This window comes from Eptesicus fuscus, chromosome 1, assembly GCF_027574615.1.
Source record: "Eptesicus fuscus isolate TK198812 chromosome 1, DD_ASM_mEF_20220401, whole genome shotgun sequence".
NCBI lineage: Eukaryota > Metazoa > Chordata > Mammalia > Chiroptera > Vespertilionidae > Eptesicus > Eptesicus fuscus.
In genome coordinates, this window is record NC_072473.1 from 95,315,135 (window position 1) to 95,320,981 (window position 5,847).

The 5,847-nt window shown below is 46.7% G+C and overlaps 1 pseudogene; it reads right to left on the reverse strand.

Moving 5' to 3' along the window:
* Window positions 1-3,877: 3,877 nt before the first annotated feature.
* Window positions 3,878-4,966, reverse strand: LOC103302024 (zinc transporter ZIP11-like; annotated as a pseudogene).
* Window positions 4,967-5,847: the final 881 nt, after the last annotated feature.

Sequence of the window (5,847 nt, forward strand, 5' to 3'; positions counted from 1 at the left end):
ATGATACATAGAAGTATCACTATGCATAGATAATAACTGAAAGGAAATATGCTAAAATATTGTCAATAGTCAACTTTCAAACATCATATTATCTTCCTTTATCCTTCAAAGATTATATCTTCTTTTGCCTCATATTTCTATATTTCCCCAGTTTGCTATAAAGGATATTTCTTTTTTTAAATATATTTTATTGATTTTTTACAGAGAGGAGGGGAGAGGGATAGGAGAGTTAGAAACATCAATGAGAGAGGAACATCAATCAGCTGCTTCTTGCGCACTCCCTACTGGGGATTTGACTGCAACCAAGGTACATGCCCTTGACTGGAATCAAACCTGGGACCCTTCAGTCCACAGGGCGACACTCTATCCACTGAGCCAAACCGGTTAGGGCTGGATATTTCTTTTATAATGGAAAATTGTGTTTAAAAATAAGAGATTTCTTAGCTGATCTTAATGTGGCCCTTAATTGGAAATAGAAAGTTAGTATGACTAAGGATCTGAAAATAGCTTCTATTTGGTAAATGAAACTTGTATCTTTTGGGAGGCTTCTCCTACAGATGGATACTATGCTGATGGAGTGCGGGGGCAAGAGAGGAGAGGTGTAATGTGGGGTAGGAAACCCTAGCCCTTCTTCTAATTTAATTAAAGGTAGAACTCTAAAGCCTTCTATTTGTTTTTCTGCTCTAACTTGATTAAGTGTCACACTGCTGTGGCTCTGATCTTGAAATTGAAGCAGCCTAGAACAAATTCTCTCCAATGAAAGCAAGATAAGCTTTGAGACTTCAACTTGAGCCCCTGCCTATTAGGAGCTGCTTCTAATATTTGCATGACACTAAACCCCTTGTTCATTGTGGCCCTCAGTAACTTGGCGAAACACCAAGACCCAAGGATGTCATCTTGAAATCAACAGCCCTGATCTACTCATAAATGTTAATCTTGCCCTTCTACCAGATACCACAATGGTTCCTGCCTTGGCAAATCCAAGAAAATGTTCCCCCGAGTACACATCACTAGTAATCTATCCAGATGCTGTAAGATGCATTTGGTTAGCACCCTGTTGAGATGGAACATTTATAAGCAAGTTCTGGTTTTAATACCCCAGGGTAATGACTACCAAATTTGATCAGAGCCTAGTTCTTTTTGGAAAGGCAACAGATCTTACAAATCTCCACCCAAAGGTAAGCCATTACCAACACCCCAAACACCTATAAGACTCAATAAGAGGACAAGCACTGCCACTAAGTTGTGGTAGTGGCCTCACTTCTGCCACCCTCCCCCACCTCACACTTTCACAGGCACTATCCCACAAAGTATCCAACTCATGTAAGTACCTGTGGTAGATAGATAAATGCCTCCTCTCCAAGATATCTATGATCTAATTCCTGTAACCTATAAGTATGTTACCTTTACATGGCCAAATGAGGACACTTTAAAAATTACTTTTCAATTACAGTTTACAGTCAATATTTTTATATTAGTTTCAGGTGTACAGGATAGTGGCTAGACAATCATATAGTTTATACAGTGCCCCCCCCCCCAATATTCCAAGTACCCAGCTGGCATCGTACAAAATCATTACAATATTATTGACTATATTCCCTATGCTGTACTTTACCTCCACAGGACTATTTTGTAACTACAAATTTACACTTCTTAATCACTTCACGTTTTTTACCAAGCACCTTAACATCCCTCCTTCTGGCAACCATCAGAATGTTCTGTGTATCTATAAGTTTGTTTCAATGTTGTTTGTTTCTTTATTGTGTTCAATAAATTCTACATGTAAGTGAAATCATATAGTATTTGGTTTTCTTTTATCTATTTCACTTAGCATAATTCTCAGATCCATCCATGTGGTCACAAATGGTAATATTACATTATTTTTTAAGGCTGACTAATATTCCATTGTACATATGTACCACACTGTTTTATCCACTTGTCTATTGATGGACACTTGATTTGCTTCCATATCTTGGCTATTGCAAATAATGTTGCAGTTAATATAGGGGTGTATATATTCTTTTAAATTAATGTTTTGGACTTCTTCAGATATATACCCAGAAATGGAATAGATGGGTCATAAGGCAGTTCCATTTTTAACTTTTTGAAGAAACCCCATACTGTTTTCCACAGAGGTTGCACCAGTCTGCATTCCCACCAGCAGTGTACTAGGGTTCCCTTTTCTCCACATTCTCACCAGCACTTATCATTTGTTGATGATAGCCATTTTGATAGGTATGAGGTAATATCTCATTGTGGTTTTAATTTGCATTTCTCTGATGATTAGTGACATTGAACATATTTTCATATGTCTATTGGCCATATCTATGTCTTCTTTGTTGTAGTGTCTACTCAGGTCCTCTGTCCATTTTTCAGTTGTTCGTTTGTTTGTTTGTTTGTTTGTTTGTTTTTCGTCCACAACAGTATCCCCTTTATTGGTGTGAATCACAGTTATGAGGTCTTGTCCATCAGAAAGAAGCATCGTGTAGAAAACTACATACAGAGACACCAAAACACACACACCCCAGCCACCAGAGCACATCCTCTCGCCCCACAGACCCCTGCATGTGTCTTCAGTTTTGACCATCAGGGCTTCGGGAAAACATACATCGATCGGCCCCGGGGAGGCTGGGCTCTGGGCATTCCTTCACCCTCGGAAGCAATCGGATATGTAAACACAGAGGGCAGGGCAGGCGTGGACAACACGACGCCTGGACGCCGGCCTCCAGGGCCGCCTGCCGTGTCCCCGGGGCGGGGCGGGGGGGACCCAGGGTCCTGTGGGCTCCTGTGACCCATGGGGACGGCGGCCCCTCGCTGCATCTGAGGCAGCCACGTGCTCACTCCTGTTGGAGAAGCTATGCGTATGGAGGAACAGATTGGCTTCTGGTCTAGTTCAAGTCACTGGTTAGGGTCATGTCAGAGCGATGACTAGCTGCAACTTCCTTTTAAAAGGGAAATGTAAAAAAAAAAAAAAAAAAAAAAAAAAAAAAAACCTCTCTTCTTTCCCCCCCGTCCTTCCTTTCTCATTCTAAGTGCTCCAGCTGAACTCCAGCAAAGCCTGCCGGGCTTAGGAGTTCTGGGTCAGGTTCCAAGAGACCAAATGGCCCGCAGAAAGGGACTCACCGCAGAGGCCACAGGCCTTCCCTGCACCTAAATTAGCGCAAGTGGCTCCGTCCACACGTCAACGAAGGGCTGGAGTTCTAGCAGTCGGCGGGTGTCCCGAATCTCTTAGAAAAATGAAGGCTCTAAACTGATCAACATGAATGTCATGGGGACCTGGAAACCATGGCAACTACTGTGCACTCGGAACACAGGTCTCCGACCAAAGCTACAGCCTCTTCTTTTCAAAGGGCTCACTGTGTGTCCACAGCTGTCGCAATTCCCCGATTCCTTCAATTTCAAAAAGTCAATCTTTGCAGAGAGGGAGAGAGAGAGAGAGAGAGAGAGAGAGAGAGAGAGAGAGAGAGAGAGACTAACTGATCTTCTCCCCTCTGTCTGTGCCCCCAGCCCATTCAGGGTCTCCCTCAGGGATGCCGGGGAAGGTATGTTTTTCCCAGGGCCGCTGGGCCTTGGAGAGGAGGAGGTGGCTCTGTCCGCGATGCTCCAGTCCCAGATTGGGAGGGACAGAGGAGAGGTGTCCCGGCCGCTCTGCTCCGCGTTGCCAGGCGCACAGGCTCAGAGCCTTCTCCGTGGGTAGCTTGCTTCCACAGGTGACTTCGGGGACCTGCCCTGGAGTCTGGTAAGAGCGACTGGAGGTCCGAGAGCAGAGACTTCCCTGAGCTGCAGTCCCACTCAGAGGCCAACCGGGAGTCCGTGGTCCCACTGACCCCTGGGAATTCCAAAAATAACACCAGCCTCCCCCAAGGAAGAAAAGGACAAATCGTCGTCTGATCAGAATCAGTCGGGGTAAGGAGATGAGAAGGAGAGAAAGCAAACAGGTTCTGACGGGAAGGAGGAGTCCGTGGTCCCGCGGAAGCCAGGCGTGTCCGTGTCCGTGTCCTCGCGCAGCCTTTCCTGGGCTCGCAGGCAGCTCGGCGCTAGCCCAGGCCCACGTCCAGTGACCTCATCACCACAAACCCCAGGATGGAGGCCCAGGACGCCAGCTTCCCGTTCCCACTGATCTGCGCCTCGGGGATGATGTCGTCCATGACCACGTAGACCATGGCGCCAGCAGCGAAGGCCAGAGCGTAGGGCAGGAGGGGCTCGGCCAGAACCACGGCAAAGGCCCCAAAGAGCCCGGCCAGGGGCTCCACCATGCCGCTCAGCTGCCCATACCAGAAAGCCCTCCAGGTGGAGAATCCAGCCCCTCGCAGGGGGAGGCTGACCGCCAGACCCTCTGGGAAGTTCTGGATCCCGATGCCAATGGCCAAGTTCCTGGCGCTCTCGAAGGTGGCGGACGCTGTCTTCTCCACCGCTCCGAACCCGACGCCCACAGCGAGGCCCTCTGGGATGTTGTGGATGGTGATGGCCAGGATGAGCAGCGTGATCCTCCTCCAGCTGCTGCCGCTGGGCGGGGCCGAGGTCCCTGGAGCAGACGCGGGGGCGGCAGGGCCCTCGGGCTGGTCGGGGGGCCGCGGCCCTCTTCCTCTGGTACGCCTCGCCATTCTTGCTCTAGTCTGGAAGGAGCCCAGCGCCCCCAATCCGGAAGGACAGTTCGCTCGCAGGGAGGAGCAGCCTGGGGCTCTCGGCATCAGACTTCTTCATCCACACGGGGTCCAATTTCAGGGCCAGGGCCATGTGAGGGTCTTCCGCTGCGCCCAGCTGAGGCATCAAGGCTTCGGAACGCAGCACCGAGGGTGAAGCCCACGGCCACAGGGAGGAAGGCAAAGGCCCCGAAGTTCCCGGAGGACGTGGCCATCTCAACCGCTGGGGCCAGGAGGGACCAGTAGGAGGCTGCCAACATGACCCCTGCAGCGAAGCCAAGTCTTCCATCTAGGATCCGCCTCTGCAAATGAAAACAGGACATTTCAGTTTCTAAGGGATAATTCCTGGGACTACAGGGAACCATAAACCCTAAGAGGGCCACGTGAATCAAGACCGCGCCACACCTGGACCTCTGTATGGGTTTATTTGATATTGAGTTGTATGAGTTCTTTATATTTTTGGATATTAATACACACTCCTTTGAACACATTCCCCCATTTAATATTGATTTCAATTTCCTTACATGTGTTTTGGTTCCTTTTTATATTGTCATTTTCTAATCTGTAATTTGTTAGACTTGCCTAAAAGTCCTGCTATGATATGTTCATTCACAGGAATTCAATATCTCTAGGAGCCAGTAACACCTGTATACTACACTGTATTTATATCATCATAATTTCTTCACATCTATTTTCTCTTACTAGACTACTTGTTATGCCCTCTAAGACAGGAGATAGGTAGTTTGTTAAAATCTACACATACCTTTAATTAAATTAGAAGATAACTTCAGGGTAGTTCAAAAGCCAGAATTGAACCCTAGGTCTTAACTTGTAAATTCTAAATATTTGCTACTTTGACACCATTTTCTAATAACTGCAAGACAGGCTGGAATTGAACAGCATCTATGGTTGGCTTAATGAAGTTTCAGGAAATAGGCTCATTAATGCAACTTTAGAAGGAACTTTCATTTTATACATCACAAGACATGATTTTTACCATCCTTCAGCACTAGCATTAAAATCTTTTAGGTCTACCAAGATGCCAAGTCACAGAGTGTGTGGAAATCTAGAATTTCCTCTAATTACTTATAAAAAGCAATTGTCATCTTATCCTTTCTCAATATGGGACTGCAAAAGCATCTTCCTAACTGTGACTGGGAGCTGCACACTGTGGTCCCTTCTGTTTTGTGATTTAAGTAAATGC